General features: G+C 36.0%; 1 long non-coding RNA gene across 2 annotated transcripts in view; it reads right to left on the bottom strand.

Moving 5' to 3' along the window:
• Positions 1-20,472, bottom strand: part of LOC144341510 (uncharacterized) — a 122,559-nt gene that overhangs the window by 76,246 nt on the left and 25,841 nt on the right. The gene's annotated exons all lie outside the window — the stretch shown is intronic.

Here is a 20,472-nt window from a genome sequence, read left to right as displayed (position 1 = left end):
TAAATATGTGTAATTGAACTTGTCATAGTATATGTAAAATGAGAGACACTGCAGGAATAGGTCATAGGTCAAATGTGCGTTTTCCAGCATTTTTATGAAAATGGGAGACTGGTTCGTGCTTACTCCACTATCTTGAAACCATCTCTGAGAATAGCTTCCATTTGTCCCTCTAGAGTCTTCTTCCACCCTTCTCCACCTTTCTCTTTGCCCCAGGAGTCTCATTTATTTGGACTACATCAAGGGGCTAATTTACCTTCTGACATCCTGTTGGAGTTGACCAGTGTGGAGGATCAGGAGGAGCCTGGAAGGAGTAGAGTGAGGCCCTGTTATTATTGCCTCTGGTCTCTTGTGGTGTGCCAAGGGCTAGCTGTGTCCCTAAAGCCACACTCCTGTAAAGTGGCCCTCTCCATACTGCCTTCTGTGGCTGTGTGTTCTAGTAAATGGTACCTGCTCCATCCTGTTATCCTTTTAGTGTTGGATGGACTAGTCTTTATTCAACTCTATCACACCTAATTTCATTAAATCCTGTCCACACTTTGTAAATAGTGATTTCTACTGACTTCTCAAACTACTCGTTTGAGGGTGTCATATTTTTCATGTCACAGCTCTATGATATACCAGTGCTCTGTTCTCATATTACAGCAATGATGCTGTTGAATGCCAGGTCATCAAATATCACCAATATAGCCCATTGATAAAACACAACTATTTATTGCTTACAGAGATATGAGATGATTTACTCCCAATAGAACTTTGATAGTATCTCAGAGGGGGAAAGGCAAAGTTGGATTTTATTAAGAATTAGGAATTTGGTTTAATACAGACCTTTCAATGTGATAACTTGTTTAGAATTGGAGAAGGATTATGATTTAATAGTTTAGGACTGATGGAAATGGCAAAGTAAGGATTTTGAGGCTTTCAAATAGTCTAAGATAACAATATGTTGGTGCTTCCTATTGAGGAATTGATGTTTTGGGGTGAAGTACTGAATAATAAAGTATTTACCTGGCCAAGGGTCTCAAAGAAGAAAGACTGTGCTAACAGCTGTGGAATGATGTCATGTTAATTTTGATGAAAAAATAATGCTGGTAGGTGGTTTTAATATTCAGTGTCCAAGCCACGAAAGGGGATAGAGGTGTTTTGTTTCCCATGTACTATAATTTTCCCTAGTCTGGAGGTGAATAAATACCTGAAGTTTCACTAAGATGGATTCCTCAAACTGTATTTCCTAGACAGCAATATACTTGAACTGCCATTTATATTTTTCTTGGCCTTCTGTTTCACAGACTTGCAGTCTTTGAAAATGGTATTTATTTTCATGTAAGAATACAGCTCTTATGCATGTAAATTCAGTATCAGTTGTCTATGATTGGTTCTTTGCTTCCAGGTCCACCAAAGAATATACTCATACAAAAGCAATAGTGAGAAATACAGAATTTACTGAAGACATCATAGGAGACACAGAGGGAGTCTCTGTATTACACACCTCACAGTAAACAACTTGAAATCCCCTCCAGATATTGCTTTGCTTCAAAGGCCCCTGAGCTGCCTTGTAACCAGTTAAAAAGACCCTGTTATAGCACTGCTTCCCTCATATAATACTGATAGTCATTGGTTTTTATTTTATTTTTCTGAGTTTTTCCTTTGATCCTTAAAATTCCTCTTTATTATAAGCAGAGAAATTCAACTGAAGTTTATACCTCTAAACCTGTGCACCAAAATGATCAAAGTGTTTAGCAATTAACCCCAACACTACAGTAATTACCATCTACCCATCTTAAGAACTAAGGATAAGGAAACTGAGGGATGAACAATTTTGTTATGAGAAAAACAAAATGTTGTATGTAGTCATAAAAACTTATTACATATAGTAATAGCTTCTGTATTACCTAGAACAATTTATGATTGATCTAAACTGATCTAAAGTAATACATTAGATTGAATAGAAACTTAGTTTAGTTTAACTATAGACTATCTTCATGTGTCACAGAGAATGGAATTCACTTCTCTAATTTTGATGTCCTTCTAGTTCATTCTAGTACAGAAGGACCAGTTTCTTCTAGTTCACTGTATCCTTCAGTTACCTGGACTCTTTCAGTTTAAGCCTGCTGTTTTATGGCCAGGGTCTTCATTACTGGTGCTCTTAGACATTCATGTCTGCTCTGCATTTCTTGAGCAAAAGAAACCACCACAGGTTCACTAGAGGCAGCTCCAGTGGCCCACAGAGGCGAACTATGCACATTTTTCTAACCCTGCCATTCAGCAACAGCAGGTTTAGTAGCTGACATTGGCAATGGTGGGAGTGTTTATACAATGGAAACTGGCAAACACTGCAAATCAGGGAATTTTTTCCTTTTAGAAAGTCACTTAAATAATTTACCAGTACCCCAGTTGAAATAACACAGAAATCAGCTGTATAACTTATACAAATTCTAATTTCATGCCAAAATAACACAATCATTTTAATTCAAATAATGATTCTGTTTTCTTTTGGGTCAATTCTGCTTTGAATGAAAGCTTATATGTAATAACAATTTGTTTCATCTTAGGCAGAAGAGAATTGAAATGTCTACCATTTCTATTTTTCATTTTATCCAAGCTACAACACACTGAAGGCGTGTTTTATTTCTACAGAAACTTTTCAGTAGAGACTGCAATTCACTAAGAGCTGCTGGGGCTAGCATTGCTTAATGTGTGGTTTAAATTTTATCTCATTTATAGAGTCAGGATATGCTACTAACCCATGACTTAAAACCTGACAGCTTTATCGAGCATCATTACAGCTGGTGTTTTTCACTCTGTTAATCTCACTCATCTCTGACTTCCTACATAATAACTGGAAAAGACATTAGGAATGACATATTTATGTGTGTGGACACAGTTGATCAATCCATCTAGGCTGTGAGGAATGCTGACTAAGGCACACCAGGTAAATAACTTGAAAGCTGTAAACTAAAGTCAGAAAGGCCTGCAAAATGGAGCTCTGATTTTTATAATCTCAAATGGTTCCCGTATCACAAACAGATGTGGAAAGAACTTGGGTCTAATCATGCAATGATACTTGATAGCAATTCCCTTATTTCATTCAGCTATTAAAATTATCATGAAAATGTATTTTCCAAATATCACTTTGCATGGAAATAGGAAGAATGAAAAGAGAGAGAGAAAGAGAGAGAGAGAGATAGAAACAGAGAAAGACAATAAAGAAAGGCAAAATAATTCTGGCTTCTAATTATAAGAGCTAGCAGTTATGACGTGCTTGTTAAATGTCAGGCACTATTCTAGGTGCTTTCAATGTATTGGCTTCTTAATTCTCCCAACAACACTAAGAGATAAATACTATATCTTTCTCCTCATTTTACTAAATGAGGAATCTGAGTCATGGAGAGGATAAATGACTTGTCCAAGTTCACTCAGCTGTGGTTAATGGTGGATCTGAGTTTCAAACCCATATGGCCTGAACAGAGTCTATGCACCTAAACCCTACAACACACTGCCTCCACTTGAACTTTTATATCTAGCCCTGGTCTCTCTTTGGGAAAGTCCAATCAGGGTTTCACTTCATTATATAACCACTTTTTCATTATCTTCAAATAATACAATGAAATGAAAGAGGTATGAGAATGTCTAAAGACACCTGGGACTGGCCTAAGTATTTTATCTTTTTTATTCTAAAGTCAAAAAGTAATAATTAAGATGAAGCCTAGTGTTTAAATTTTTCAAGGACAAAAACAAACACAATGTAAGTAATAATAAGCATGTTTAAGAGCCGATTTTGTCTTAAAGTTTCATTTATTAAAAGGTTCATCTAGCAAACCAAATTTTGGTGACAAAGGTATTGTGACAAAGACATATTTGGATTTGTTTTCTGTTTGGCTCAAAGTTTCACAGGGACAGTTATTGAGAAATCTAGCAGCTCTAAGCTTGCAGCAGGTGTGTGGCTTGCTGCTCCATTGGATTTTAACACAAATTTTATGTCTCAGTTTATGTAAGAATATGTTGATTAGCTCTGTCTTGGTAACTGAATGAACAGAGAGCTGCTCATCCACATAATCAAATCTGTTCGTAAATAAGTGAGATGTATTAACAGTCTCATGCACGCTGATAAAAACGAAGATCACTATAATTTACAGACCCACCCTCAGACCTTTACATGATAGGAAGTTGATTACACATCCACCGTGGAGAACTATTGCTCATGGAAAAAAATATATAGATAAATCAGTAGGCCCAGAAAGCTGTGTAAGTTATATTCATAAAATATTTATGAATATTTTAATATAAAATGTAGCTGACTTTTTAAGGCCAAGGATATAGGACATAAATCAAACAAGGAGAGATACTTTAATACTTTAAAATCCTTTAGGGCTTCTGTACCTTTAGCAAATACTATTGTAACACAACGCTTTGATTTATCCTTAAAGCTCAGAAAGATAGGTTAATAAATTACTATAATTTTTTTTTTGGTTTATTCCTCCTACCCTTCAAAGTCAAACATCACACTCAGACTTACTCAACAAATGAAAGCAAAAAATTCTTAAGGAGTTTTGAAATATGACATATGGAGGAAGGCATCCTATATCCTGGTTTCAAGTATTCCATTACAAAGTTTTTATAATTTGTATTCCAATAAATAATATGTCCCACCAAATAATCATATAACATTCCCACTTTATCATTGCATAATATACCCATATGTCATCCCTCATTATTTTCATACATGCACAAACTTGTTTACTCCGTCAGCATAGTCTATCTTGCCAGTACCTGCTTCTCTGTGCCCAGCCACTTGTCTAGACCATATTTATCCACCTCTCCCCCACCCCATAGAAAGATTATCTACTTCTCAAGGTCTGGTCTTAAAATATTCTTTCCCACAGCCATAATCACTCTACTTCCTGTGAACTTTCTTACCTCAATTTGAGTCCCTTGTCTTACTCATCAGTCTATCCCAACTGTGCCTATAATTTCGGCTTACTCATGAGACAAAAATTATTCTAAATCAATTCAATTCAATAAATGAGTAATGAAGGTATCCGAAATTGCTTTAGCTTTCAGATGAGTAGTGCAATCTCATTTGGTGCACAAAATAAAAAATACAAGAGCCAACTTTACAGATATTTGGGGTTTGGAAAAAAAAGATATTTGGACTTTGTTCTTGAATGTCTGCAAGCAAATTGTGTTCTTGGATGCTTTGTCCATATACCACCCTTGGTCATTTTGACACAAGTTAAACAAAGGTTTGAGTTAGGAACCTATTGTTGCATTCATCTTTGTGTTGGGGCAATGACTAACACTTACTCTCTTCAGTCCAGTGCCAGGAAAGCAGAGGTGGAAACGTAGAGGCCAAAAAAAAAAAAAAAAAAAACAGAACCATTAGGAATGATTCTCTTGCTCTAGTGACAGCAAGAGAACCATTTCTTCCATGGCTGACCTACAGCAGACAGTGGAGGGGAAGAAGGAGAAATCTTTATCTAGAATTTTTTTTGGAAAAAAAGCACTGGAGCAACTGTGGTATAAGAGAAACAATGGAAAGACAGGAGAATAAGGACAGAATGTTTTGTTGTTCTTTAAAAAGCGTTACTATGATTTTCAAAGCCCACCCTCTTCATGGTATTTGAGAAATACAAGTAAGTGATGTACGCTTTTCTTGAAAGTATATTTTGGTTATTCAGTAGTGCTTCTTTATTCTGCCCCCTTGAAAGACTGAAAGGCTTGGGACATGACTTTATTCAGGTTTTAACCTCCTCAACAGAGCCACAAAGAAATGCTGGGAAAGTAATATAGAAATTCACTCTCATTTTCCTTTCTGCCACAGCCTTCCACGCTATCCAAAACACTCTTGAATACACAGAAAAACCCTAAGTGCCATGAAAGAAACTGTTAAATACAACTGTACATGCCTCCCTGTGTGCTTTACTCTACATATAAGACCACAGTGAGTGTTTTAGGAATGAACATTTTGCATTGTCTTCTTTGGGGCACAGAGAAAAAAAAATAGTGATTTTTTTTTTTTCCACTTAATAATCCTTTCTCATGTACTTGGAACTTTGAAAGGGACTCTAAAGCTAATTTTTTTACGTGATTTCATCTTGACCCTTAAATACTAATATATGGATCTTGCCAATTACTTTTTGTGTATTTTTTCTTCACAAAAGGAAATAGTGCTTCCACTAATGAACAGGCTCCCATACCTTAGGCCTTGAAGCGATACCTGTCTTGATTTGCAATATTTTGACATTATGTAAGTTCTTCCCAGGAGAACTATTTTTTAAAGTTAGCGACTTATTTTTGAAGAGGACACTCTCTTCATTAATCCAGACTTCACCCCTGCATGCATTCAACTACTTTCCCACCTTAACCATCAGAGCGTGGATCTTCTCACCATAATGTAATTGATGTTATCAACTTTTCTGCTTGCTCCTCAGTCACTTCAGAAGAGGGCCATTCTTTGGCTTTCTAATTGATATTGAGGAGAAAGGATTCTACACAGAGAATTTTCATCAGCAGCCTGGGTTTTCTGAGGGGATGATGTGAATCCTGAGGATGGTCCCAGATGTCTTAGTAAAAAACCTCACCCAGTAGCCTGAAAGGACTCTACAATTATGGTAAAATGAATATGTCTTAGAGAACATGTAGCCAGCCTCCAGTCTCTCTGAAGTCAGCAAACATAGACACCGGATGGAGTGTTTGGGGAGCTGAAATACGTATGATTCCATCTGACTATACATGTACCATGTGTTTCTTAACATCATGAAAGAATCTGAAGCTATTAAAATAAAAGCTGTATTAATAGCTCATTCAAACATAGAAGGGTAATTCCAAAGTTGGAATAAAGATTAAAGATTAACAGAGTCAAGAGTCTGGGTTCATCCTGTGAATAAAAAATACTTATTAATTTGATAAAATGTACCAGACAGTATAAAGAAGTAACAAATTACCACTTAGTATTCCAATTCTACAGTGTAACTGTTTTATTGTTTCTGTATTGTCTTGTTAATACAATTGGGTCTAGTCTGGTTTGTAAACATATATGAAATATGCATTTGGTATTATAATGTATTTATTTTAATGTACTGTATATGATTTTATGGCCTTTTTACATTTGATAATATATTTAATAACTATACCTTTATTTAATAAGTATGTATTTTTACACATTTCATTGATATTCTAATAATTCCATGATATTCTTATAAGATTAATTTAGTGAACTAAAAATTAATAGCTATGTATATTTTCCTAAGACAATAATGGTTTATAATTAAAAAGCAAACTTATGCTTCAATTACAAGCTTCAGTATGTGAAATTATTATTTCAGTCCAACCTTTACTACAAAATTTGAACTTTTGTGAATTTCTGTTTTATTGGTGTAAAGAGCCTTCATAAATAGTAAACGACTTATTTATTTTTTAAATACATATTTTATTGCAGTAGCTTTTATGGTACAAGTCATTTTTGGTTACATGAATGAATTGTGTAGCGCTGAAATCTGAGATTGCACATCCATCACCCGAATAGTGTACATTGTACTGAATATGTAGCTTTTTATCCCGTGATCCCTTCCCAACGTCCTGCTTCTGAGTCTCTAAAGTCCATTATGCCACTAGGTCTGCCTCTGGGTACCCACAGTCTAGCTCCCACTTACAAGTGAGAATATGCAATGACAGAAATAATAAACAATTTACCTCAAGCAAGCGTGGATTCAGATTGAAAAGAATACTTTAAATTATACAATCATGAATTTAACAAACACTATGCCTAATACGTTCCAAGCACTAAGTGGAGTTGCTAAAGATGGTTGAGAATACGACAGGCTCTGTGAAGAGGTACGTAACACTTTCAGTACAAACATCAGTATGTGTTTAGTTTCATCTTAACCTCACTTGTACTGCTAAGATGTAACCATTGTTATATATAATATCATTTTGTTTTAACTGTAGAGTAAAATATAACCTTTCTTAGTTTTTTATTATAAGTATGAAATTCAACAGTGGAGGATTTTATCAAGGAAAAGTTGTAAATCTGAATTTTTCTATGCATACATAAGAGAATACAAGGTTTGTATTTTGCACATTTAGAATGCTTAAGTATAGTCACATAATAATATGAATGAATTAACCTTAGCCATTCATTGAAAAATAAGCATGGGATTTTAAATCTAAAACTTAAAGTATCCAGCAAAAAGATGAGCACTGGCTGAAGGCTCAGATGATTGTTATGTTAGCATTTTTTAGCCATAAAATATTTCTAAATTAAGGTATGTACATTGTGCTTTTTTAGACATAACGCTATTACACACTTAATAGACTACATAGGTGTAAACCTAACTTTTACATGCAGTGGGAAACCAAATAATTTATGGATATGAAAGCAGATTCTTAATGGAATCACAGGGCACACAACAGAGGAACCCTGAAGCTGACAACAAAGGAAAATGAAATGCGACCCTGGATAACAATGAGACCAGATAAGGCATTAGGGCATAAGGGCAAAGCAGGAAGGCTTGTAATCCTCCTGAGGTCATACTCCTCCCTCCGTCTGCCCCATGCTGTCCCAGCCTTCAGGTACACAGGGCTCTCCCAGTCATTCAACAAGCATTTTTAGGGTATCTACTCTGTTGCCTCTGGGATCCTGCATGAGGATAAAATGATGGGTAAGATACAGTTTCTGACTGGGAACTCACAGTCCAGATTAGGAGATAGACACACAAATAACTGACTATAATGTAATTCAGAAACTCCCTGGTTGCCCTGGGTTCTCTCTGTTATAACCTTGTTATGTCTCCCCTGTGGCACCATGGTGGGTGTGGATATCTTTATCTTATATTTCTACCAACCTAACCATTCTAGCTCCAATTTTTTGAAAGCACTGATCTCAGATTATTCTTCTGCATATGGATATCCGGTTTTTCCAGCACCATTTATTGAAGATACTGTCCTTTCTACAATGTATGGTTTTGGCACCTTTGTCAAAAATGAGTTTGCTGTAAATGTATTGATTTATCTCTGGGTTCTCTATTCTGTTCCACTGATCTATATGTCTGTTTCTATGCCAGGACCTTGCCATTTGGGGAACTATAGCTCTCTAGTATAATTTAAACTCAGGTAATGTGATTCTTCCAGCTTTGTTCTTTTTGCTTAGGATAGCTTTGGCTGTTCTGGGTCTTTTGTGGTTCCATGTAAATTTTAGGATTTTTTGCTATTTCTATGAAGAATGTCATTGGTATTTTGATAGGGATTGCATTAAATCTGTAGATTGCTTTGAGAAGTATGGGCATTTTAACAATATGGATTCTTCCAATCCATGAATATAAAGTATCTTTTCATTTTTTTGTGTCCTCCTTGATTTCTTTCATCAGTATTTTATAGTTTTCATGGTAGAGATCTTTCACTTCTTTGGTTAATTTCTAGATATTTTGTTGTATTTGTAGCTATTGAAAATTGGATTATTTTCTAGATTTCATTTTTTCAGATTGCTTGCTGTTGGCATATAGAAATGCTACTGATTTCTGTATGTTGATTTTGTATCCTGCAACTTTACTGAATTTGTTCATCGTTCTAATAGTTTTCTGGTTGAGTTTTTAGGTTTTTCCAAATATAAGACCATATCATCTGCAAACAAGGATAATTTGGATGCCCTTTATTTCCTTGTCTTCTCTGACTGCTCTAGCTACGACTTCCAGTACTGTGTTGAATAACATTGGTGAAAATGGGCATCCTTGTCATGTTCCTGTTCTTAGAGGAAAAGCTTTCAGGTTTTCCCCATTCAGTATGATATGAGCTCTGTGTCTGCCATGTATGGCTTTTATCATGTTGATGTATGCTCTATACCCAGTGTTTTAAGGGTTTTTATATTGAAGGGATGTTGAATTTCATCAAATGCTTTTCCAGCATCAATTGAAATGATCATATGGTTTTTGTCCTTCATTCTGTTGATATATTACATTCATTGATTTTTATATGTTGAACCATCCTTGAATTCCTAGGATAAATCCCACTTGGTCATGATGAATGATCTTTTTAATGTATTGTTGAATTTGGTTTGCTAGTACTTTGTTGAGGTTTTTTGCATCAATGTTCATCAGTGATATTGACCTATAGTTTTCTTTTTTTGATGTCTTTTTGTCTGCATTTAAAATCAGGGTAATACTGGCCGTGTAGAATGAGTTTGGAAGTATTCCCTCCTTTTCTATTTTTTGGAATAGTTTGAGTAGGATTTGGTCCATGTAATTTATACAACAGAATTTGAAACTTGACATTATCACTTCCATTTAACAGATGAATATATTAAGCCACTAAGTAATTAAACTAGCCTATGGTTATATAGCTATAATCATGGGAATAGCAGGATTCAGATCTCAGAATTTTTACTCTAGAACTAGTTATTTTGCTATGATTTATATCAGTTAGGATTCTCTGTTGCAACTAACAGAAAAACTGACTCACAGTATGTTAAGCAATGAAGGGGATGAATTGAATCACAAAAGTTGAAGGCTTGGAAATAGCACAGGTGTTTTATTTGTTTTGGTGGCTCAAAGTTTTCATCAAAAGCATAATGTCTTTCACCTCCTTCCTTGGTGTTGCAGACTTTCCATTTGGATTTAAAACAATCTCGGCAGTTTGACCCTTCACATTGCAAATCATAGAGTCAGAAAGAGTGGAGACAGGCTTCAAACCTCAAATGTCATCATTTTGCCATGTCTCTTGGGGACCACTGTGAGCTATTTCACTTAGGCTAAATGCAAGGGGAATGGAATTGTCCTGATTGGTTACCAAAAAACCGGGGCCCACCCTGGACCTGAGGGTGGAGTGACGCTTCTGTACCTTCCATGAGTTAGTACATAATGGAGAAGAAAGGAGGGTATTGGGAGAAGACCTCTGACCTCTCAGCCTCAAACTATACTGACACAGTAACAGTCTGCACCAAATGAGTAATAAACGAACAACTCACCACCTAGTGTCCACGAATGAGGTGTTTTGCCTCTTCCTGGTACTTGAAAGCTAATCACTTTCTTTAAAACTCCTGTCATTCCTATCAAAGAATTGCCTTTGAATTTTTATGACTTGATTCTGACCTAGTTTATTCTCCACTATTAAGAAAAATATTAAATACATTAAATAGCATATGAGCTCTTCTTAGCTACACAGCTGAACTAACATTGTCTCAAATATTTAACTGTTTATGGAATGATCAAGGTTCAGCTGGTGTATTACATAAAATAACTTATTCTCAAAGCTCTCCATTTAACTTGCCTTGCTAATCCATTCCTCCCTGTCTGTGTGAGTTCTGGGATGAATCCTCATTTTTGTAGTCTCTCTTAGACAATAAAGGCATCACCCTTTGTTTTGTCATTAGAAGTCCAATCCAGTCTAATAATCATAGAACTACAGGTCAGTCTAGTATCATAATCAACATTTCTGAATTCTTATCCAATGTAAAGCTTATTTTCTTCCCCAGCTTCAGCCTGCCTCAGACTTGCAAGCTTGTATTATCTTCTTGACTATTTCCTGTCTCTATTTTCTATTTATCAGTAATCCCACCTGTACACCTTCAAATGTACTTGAATTTGTACTTGTGTCCCTCGTTTCTCTTTCTCCTATTGAAAGTCAATCCTTCCTCATGTTTTGTTGATCCCTTTTGCTCTTACCTTCTCATGACTTACAAAAATACTGGGAAATTAGAAACAGAAACTTCCTTAAAGTAACAAAGGGAGTTACTTTTCTTATTTCTGTCATCTGAAAAATGGACATCCAGATGAAAATAGATGCACAAGAGATTGGAGGAAATCACTGTGCCCAGCAAAGGGAACAGAATGTGAGTGGGCAGAACAACCTTCAGACCCTGAGGCAGGTCATTTTGGCACCTGCAAAAGAGGACGAGAAAGGAAACAGGGTTGAGTAAGAGCCTAGAACTGCAGTGTAGCCCTGAGAAATTCTGAAACAGACCAGTAGGGAGTCCCAGAGTAGAGGGTCCTTTAGAGACTGGAGCAAGAGCCTTACTCTAACAGCTCTTCCAACTTCAGTCACTGGCTGGAAGCAGCCCAGGAAGAACATGGCCTCAGTGTGAGGCGAGATGGATAAGGGTGGTAGTTGAAGGCTTTGAGTCAATTTCAACCCTCACAGCAGGTAGAGCTGGATGGTGACATGTAAGATTTCCAAAAAAGGTATGGAATAGAAAGCCCTGGAGGTAGGCGGGTGAGGGGGAGCCAAATTGATAGGAACAATTCTAATTAAGATGTGAAGAATACTACTTTGAAAATAAAAAAATATAGAAATAAATTTTAAAATAAAATACCTAAATTAACAGCAGGAAATATACATTCATTGTTCTTAAATCTTAATATTTAAAGATGTCAATTCTTCAAATTTCAATCTGTATTCTAGGAGAGTAGTTGTTTCATTTAAGATTTTGGGTTTTTTATTTTTTAAAAATTATCAATTTGATTCTAAAATATTTATAAGAAAGCAAAGGGCCAAGTTACTAAGCTGATAATTATTTTATCCAGATAAACAGCCTTTTACTCTATAATTAGATAATAAAATGCAAGTACATGGGCATATTTTTACTTTGAGGTGAATGAATTTCAATTAAAGTTTTATCAGTTAATCAAATATATAGATGACTATTTAGCAAATAATTTCTTAAATGGTTAGGGCAGTCAGTGAAACTTCCCAAATGATGAAATTTAGGAGTAGAAGTGTAGACCACAGACAAATGGGGAAGGAAGGCTGAAGAGAAACTTGGTAACAGGACTTAGATGACAGAAGATAAAGATTGCAAATTTTGTCCAAGGTCAACCTTAGTTGGCCCCTTAATACCTTTTGAGTGAACATGAACAAAAACCAATTGTGTGTGATATTATTTCTCTTTAAAGACACAAAGGCAGGCAAATTTTTAAAACCATATGGCTTCTGAAGTTTTAAAAAAAATCTGGCTTTAGCAAAATAAATGTTTATTCATGGAGGCTTTATTAATGTATGTTTCACACTTCCCCACTCCCTTCTTCTCTTCTGTTTTTTTTTTTCTCCCTTCCCATTTCTCTACATTTACCTCTTCTCTCCTTTCCTCTCTCAACTTCTGACTTCACAAGATCAGTCTTAAAGAAAAGAGGAAATTTAGAAGGAATAAAAATAATGATTACCCTTTAAAAGTCATACAGGTCTGACTTAATAAGCTCACTGGATTTTTTCAAAATATCCAAAATCTTGACATACCTTTTTGTGCCTGTCTTTCTAGATAAAATAAATGCAGTTTAATAAAATGTTATGACTTATTTAATTGCTGATACCTTTGCAGCTGTTCAACTGATATAGTTAACTGTATCTCATACATTCAATGTGAAACAAATAAAAATATTTGCATTGCAGATGACTTCGTATTTAGGAGGCCCTGAGGCTTTGTAATAGGAAAAGCTGAGGCAACTTTACTATAGAAGAAATGGTACAATACATAGTTAACCTAGGATTTTATTCAACATAGAAAATTCTGCTCTGGCAGGGATTCATGTGGCTGCTGAGTCTACTTCTCTTTTTAAAAAATGTATTCCTCTGTGCTGAAGAGCACCCTCTGAAATCCATTGTCTAGTCACATCTACTAAATGAGGGGTTGAGGGACTTTAAAATTACACATATTTTCAGCACTTCTGAGAATCTTATTCACACCACAAAACATTGTTCTCGATGCACTAGATAGGCTTAATTACACACTGAAGAGAAAAAGATAAAGCAAGGAGACCTGTAGGTGGGATGGAAATGATTATCCATAAGTATACAGAGACCGAGCTTGCTAGTAACTTGCATAACAAATTGCCCACACCCGGATGGCATTTGCATGAAGATTTTCTATGAAAGCCTAAATGCTTCTGAGATCTGTTGGCATAAACAAAAGAAACAGATGTTCCAACTTTGATACTAAGTAAACTTGAAAAGAAAACTATACATTTAGAGAAGAGCAAACCATAGAGGAAATTATGGATAGACCCATCTTTCTGAAAGCTCTAGAATTTAAAATGCTGCTGTTATAATACAATTTTTAAAATGAAAATACAAGCCCCCTTTGAAATTATAAGGTCTTTGGATTCTGTGTTATATGTAAATATGCATAAAAGGATGAAGTAACTCAGCATTTAGCTCTTTATAATAAATACAGAACTGTGTAGTAAGGTATTCTATTGGAGGGAGATGTAAATTTAGAAAATCACAGTCTCATTTTCCCACCACCTCATGTTATTCCTTCCTGTGCAATGTTGGCTGAATACTTCCATCTGCTGCCAGATCAGAATCAAATAGGGCAAATATGTGTATAGTATATTACAGGGTCACCTTAAAATATCTCCCTCTTTGAAGAAGACCTAATGCCCCAAACTCCCACCATGATTAGTACATAAAGGGGAAATTTGTAAGTTACACTACAAAATACAGGAATATAGTCTTCACCCTTTATAATTAAAGATAAAAACAATAAAATGAACTATTCAAAAGGGTTATACTCTAGAAATAAGTCCTCTACAAACAAGAATCATTTTTACTGTCATAGCTGAATAATACAAAGATAACACAAATTTTAAAATGAGCAAAGGATTTGAATAGACATTTCTCCAAAGATATACAAATAGCCAATAAGCACATGATAAAACATTCAACATCAGTAGTCATCAGGGAAATTCAAACCAAAGCTATGATGAGATACCACTTTGTACACTAGACCACTTCATACTTTTTTAAAGTCAGATAATAACAAATATTGGAAAGAATGTACAGAAATCCAAAATACTCATACAGTGCTAGTGGGAATGTAAAATTGTGCAGTCTCTTTGGAAAATAGTTTGGCAGTTTCTCAAGAAATTACACGTAGAGTTACCTTTTAATCTAACAATTCCACTCCTAGGCATATACTCAAGACAAATGAAAACATATGTCCACAGAAACATTTGTACCTACATTTCCATAGGAGCTTTATTTTTAAAAAATGTAAAGTGTAAATAACCCAAGCGCCCATCAATTGATGAATGAATGAACAAAATGTGCTGTGTCCTTACATGGAATATTCACCAATTAAAAGGAATACAGTGCAGGTTATAACATAGCTGAATCTTGAAAACATTATGCTAAGTGAATAGAGCCAGACACAAAAAACCACATATTATATGATTCAGTTTATATGAAATGTCCACAATGGGCAAGTCAATAGAGATAGAAAGCAGATTGGTTGTTGTCTGAAGCTGAGGGGTTAGGAGGACTAGAGAGTGACTGCTATTGGTTATGGAGTTTCTTTCTAGAGTGACAAAAAACTGTTTTAAAATAGATAGTGTTGATGAGTGCACAACTCCCTGAATATACTAAAAACTATTTAATTGTACACTTTAAGGGGGTGAAGTATATGGTATGTGCATTATATCTCAATAAAAGTTTTTTTTTTTAAAAATTACTTTCATATTGATAGATTCCTTAAGTAAAAGACTGTTGTTTGAAAACACATTTAGGAGAGACACTTTGTTATTAGATACATACCTTTAATTATAGTAGTTTATCTACTAGAAAGGCAATCTAGTCAATCATTTAATATATATTCATCAGCACAAATGGCTCATACATTTTCCTTCTGCTTCCATAATCCTTCTTGAAGTTCTTTATCATTTACTCTACCACCTCAGATTTAATCACCTTTCCTCAGTCCTCGTTCTTCTTGACTTCTTGAATGAACTAGTATTAAAAATGCTATGCTATGGTTACTTTTATGACATTGCTATAGAAATGTTGACTATTCCCTATATCTTGAAATGCTTCTCGTGCCTTCTGTTGATTTTATACTCTTGAGTCTATGCTCTGTAAGGTCCGTCTGCTCCTTCTTTGTGTTGCTTTTTGTCTCCTCTTTTCCCCTCTCTCCCTAAAGGTAATTATTCTTCAAGAGTTTTTCTTCAGTGCTCTGCATTTCTCTTTTCACATTTGACTCTTTGGTTATGAATCTTGAATCTATTTCTATTTTTTTTTTTTTTTTTTTTTTTTTGAGATCAGGTCTCACTTCTATTGCCCAGGCTGGAGTATAGTGGTACAATCATGGCTCACTGCAGCCTCAACCACTCTGGGCTAACATGATCCTCCTACCTCAGCCTCCCGAGTAGCTAAGACTACAGGCACATGTGCCACCATACCGGGTTAATTTTTATATTTTTTTAGAGACTGGATTTCACCATGTTGCCCACACTGGTCTCAAACTCCTGGGCTCTCCAGTGATCTGGCAGTCTCGACCTCCGGAAGTGCTAGGATTAAGGCAGGAGGATCCCTTGAGTCTAGGAATTTGAGACCAGCCTGGGTAACATGGTGAAACCTCATCTCTAAAAAACACTATGGAGGAATATATTCAAATGATCAACCATGTCATGAGATTTTAATTCATTATGAGGATTATATTATGAATGAAAATGTCACTCATAATATTTATTACTTTTTATCTACCCTCCTACATTGATGGGCCATTGCTTATCCAAGCAGAGACGACTCCTACTATGGATAGATTTAGATCAACTATAGTCATTACTCTAAACATTCTAAGTCATCATCTGTTAAATCATACTTTGAAAATAAAATTCTTTAATAAGGCTTATGACATTCTAAATACTAAAAACCTGATATTACTGCATAGTATTCTTCAAGTCCATGAATAGTACATATATACCCAGGACTGAGTCCTAAGAAAGAGGAAATGGGTTTAAACTAAAGCAAAACATAAAAATAGATTTACACTGCAGCAGGAAGAATTTTGGTTAAAGATATGGCAGACCTTATTAAAAATGAGTTAACCTTGAAATGGCTTATTATATCCTTTTTTAGCCCTAAAGAATATTAGGTATTTTGCAGTAAGTGCAGGTGCTAGAAAACTATGGGATAAAATAAATAACCTCTGGAAAGGTCCCTCCCATCTTCCAAAGCCTAAGTCCTTAGGCTTAGGCTATTTTTGGTTTCCTTTCTGAGATGGCTCAGAAAGGAGCCTATACAATGAAAGTAAAAGCAGCTCTTGATTTCTTTTTTCCCCTCACTACTCCAGGATCTGTTTTTGCCACAACTTCATAAGTATTTCAATTACTTGTTCTCTCAACAATCCTGCAGAGAAGCTCTGCCCCCACCCCGCTTTTTATAGATGGAGATATTGAGGTTAAATGATTTTCTCAGGGTTACAAAGAAACCTAGCAGCAATGAGGGAATGAGAACTAGCAGTTCAACCTTCTGCTGGATGAATAGATTGAGTTTCTGAGCAGCTTTGCTATTATATTGCAAAGAGGCCACGCAGCAGCCTGGCTGAATGTGTGAGGAAACCGCGTCCTGGAAATGAAAGGGAGGCTGCAAGGAGAGCATTTTCCTCCTTATTAATGACATCGGCAATTGTCTAAAGTTGGAAAGAAAGGCCCCTCAGAGAAAGAGCCTTTTAAAAAGAAGACAAATAGCAGGGTACTCCATTTGGGACCCTCCCTCAATGAGACTGTTGTTGTCTGTCTACTCACAGACAGTGCCGCCAAGGAAGCTGGGCTCCAGATTGGAGATGTGGTACTGGCTGTCAGTGGCACTGAGGTCACCAGTGTCGAGCTTGCAGAAGCTGTGAACCTTGCAATGAAAGGTAGGTGGGCCAGTTACAGAATCCAGAGTTAACCTGAAGGAGCAGAAAGCTGTCATACAGAGTTCCAATGTGGGAGGGGACACCTACAGGTGTAAGTGCACTTCTCTCCCAAAGCGCCCTTTAATGCCTTGTCATCAACATGAGTTTTCATAGGAATTAAATCACATTTCCCTCCCATTTTCCTTCTGTATTGACGGCTAGCCACTAAACTGAAGCCAGAAAATGGCAGTAAGTAAAACATACCCTATTATTATCAAATACTTACTTAAACTCCTTGCACATGCACAGAAAAATTCTCATACAAGAATTCATTTACTATTACCATCCTTTGTCCCACTTTCCTTCCTTCCTCCCTCCCTTCCTTTTCCCTTTCCTCTCTTTCCACCGGTGTTTAGAGTTAACAGCCTCAGGACTTTAATGTAAAAAAAAAAAAAAGAGAAAGAGAAGAGAGAAAGAAATGAAGAAATCACAGATCTAAAGCTTCTATAGATTTTCCCAGGCCCTTAAAGCAATTGTGTTGCAGATGTAATCACCACAAGAACAGTGAGGATACATGCCCCATACCCTTGCATCCTCTCACATTTCACTTTGTGGAAAGGTAACACCATCTTCCTCTCTGCAAAACGACTTACTTTTTTGGCATGGTGTTACAAACCCTATCTCCCTGCAGACCTAAAAATATCCAGCTGGTAAATGCTGTGTTCCCTCATGGAGTTATTTGGTGTGGTTTCCTGTTCCGGGCTTCCTGAAGGTTGCATGAGTACTTCAGTGCCTCTGAAGGTTATTTAGAAGGCAATGAGATATTAAAAATGTGTGCATTTGGGATAGTTCACATGTGCCAATTAGTAAGTGTAACTGGCTGAGCAGCAAGTATCATTTGCCCTTTTCTCATGATGAAATCATGCTTGATGATTAGCAACATCGAGACTTCTCTAGTGTAGACGAGCAGCAAAAAAACAAAACAAAACAAAACAAAACAAAAAAAATCACTAACAAATGCTGTGTCTTCATAAGTGATTCTGAAACTTGTTATGGGATTTGGCTTGGTGTTTTGCAGCTCTGTGGGACTTGGAATAGCTGCACCGGGAATCCAAGGTCATTGTCAGTTAGCATGTGCAACAGCTCTTTATATGTCTTGCACAAATATTTATCCTGTGTGGAGTACAGACGAGAAATGGAGATAATATAATGATTATACTAACGAACTGATAGTACTCCATACAATAAGGAAATCTTACCCATCTGGATTTAGCTGTTCCTAGGTTCTTCTTCACAGATAATTACATTTCCAATTTTCTGAGTTAAATAAAACCAACTTTTAGAAATTTTGCTACTTTTAGTACTTCTTTTATTTTCCCCCAAGAGGCCTAATGTTCTTCACAGCACTAAACCATTCAGCCTCACTACAGTAGTTAATGGAAACAAATAGAAATCATCTATAAAACTTGAATGGAGAGGTTTCTGATTTCTGACAAGATAAGGAACTAACACTGATACTGGGAGAAAAGCTATATTCAACATCCTAGCCATTCCTGGAAGTTACCTGGGTGGATGGACTTTTCTGCTGATATAATCTGGGCTCAACCACTCCTTGGTTGCGGCCTTCCCTTTTCTCCCCAAAGGAAACCTCAATTCTGTGTCTGTTCCAATTCTTCTCAAACTCAACATCAGAGATACATCAAAAACATAAAAGTGAATTATAGATCTGAGATGCTAAAAGTAAAGACAAGATGATTTGGTACAGGTGCATATTAGAAAAAGTGAGAATTACAGCCAGTAGCAGATGAGAGCTGAACACTTCATGTAAGGAACCGGCTGAGGAACTGCTTCTTAATGTTTTTTCTATTCCATATGGACCTGGGTGACCAGTTCTCCACCACATCACCTGAAAGCCAGAGAAACAGCAGCACCTATAATGGAGTCAATAGGATAGGATCAGGGTGGCCCATCATTCCTTACCCAGATATAATCTCCTGTACATCCTAGGACTAAGTAATTATAGCACAGCTTTTTGTTGAGGAAGAGTAGAGCTTATGGCAAAGGCAAAGGGAGAGTGCCTGAGATTCAGGATCATCTTGTAAGGAAGCAAATGAGGCAAACAGAGTAATTGAGCCAAGATAGTAACCCAAGAGGCTTACCGCCCTGAGGAGTACCCTGTCTCCACCACCACACTCACCAGGAGGGATGTCAGCTATGTTCTGGACTTTAAACTTTCTCCCAGTACATACTTTCAGCCAAAGTACTTAATAATCCCAGAGCAGTAAGAGTTATCTAGTAAAAATAACAAGACATCTGAGAAACATAACTGCAATAAGAGAAATATAATATATGGTACAATCTACAACAACCAAACCAAAATAAATTAATAGACCTGAGAGAACAAGCATTTAAAGTAAGATCAATAAATATAAAAGTGGTGAAAAAGGCATTTGTAGGATATTGAATATAAAGCAGAAAAAGCAGACATAAGAGAAAACCAATGTTCAGCACCAGGTATAAAGAAGACAATTGTTGAAATAAAAAATGCAGTAGGTGAGCTGAATAACAGAAAAAAATACAGTGGAAAAATTTTAAAGATACAAAATATTTAATGTAAGAGCTTTCATAGAAAGCATCAGGTGAGTTTTTTAAAAAGAAAATACATAGGAAGAGTTAGGAAATACATAGGATACAATTAGAGAAGCCAGTATGATAATATTTCCATCAAGAGTTCTTAAAGGAAAAAAGTAAATAAGTGCATGGAAGGAGAAATATTTTTGAAGAAAAAAAATAGACTTTTCTAGAATTAAAGAAGAGAGAACTCAGGAAACACTTATAGATCACCACACAGGAATAAAACCCTCATGTTGGCATATTGT

Source organism: Macaca mulatta, chromosome 6 (assembly GCF_049350105.2).
Source record: "Macaca mulatta isolate MMU2019108-1 chromosome 6, T2T-MMU8v2.0, whole genome shotgun sequence".
NCBI lineage: Eukaryota > Metazoa > Chordata > Mammalia > Primates > Cercopithecidae > Macaca > Macaca mulatta.
This window is presented reverse-complemented; position numbering and strand designations above follow the sequence as displayed.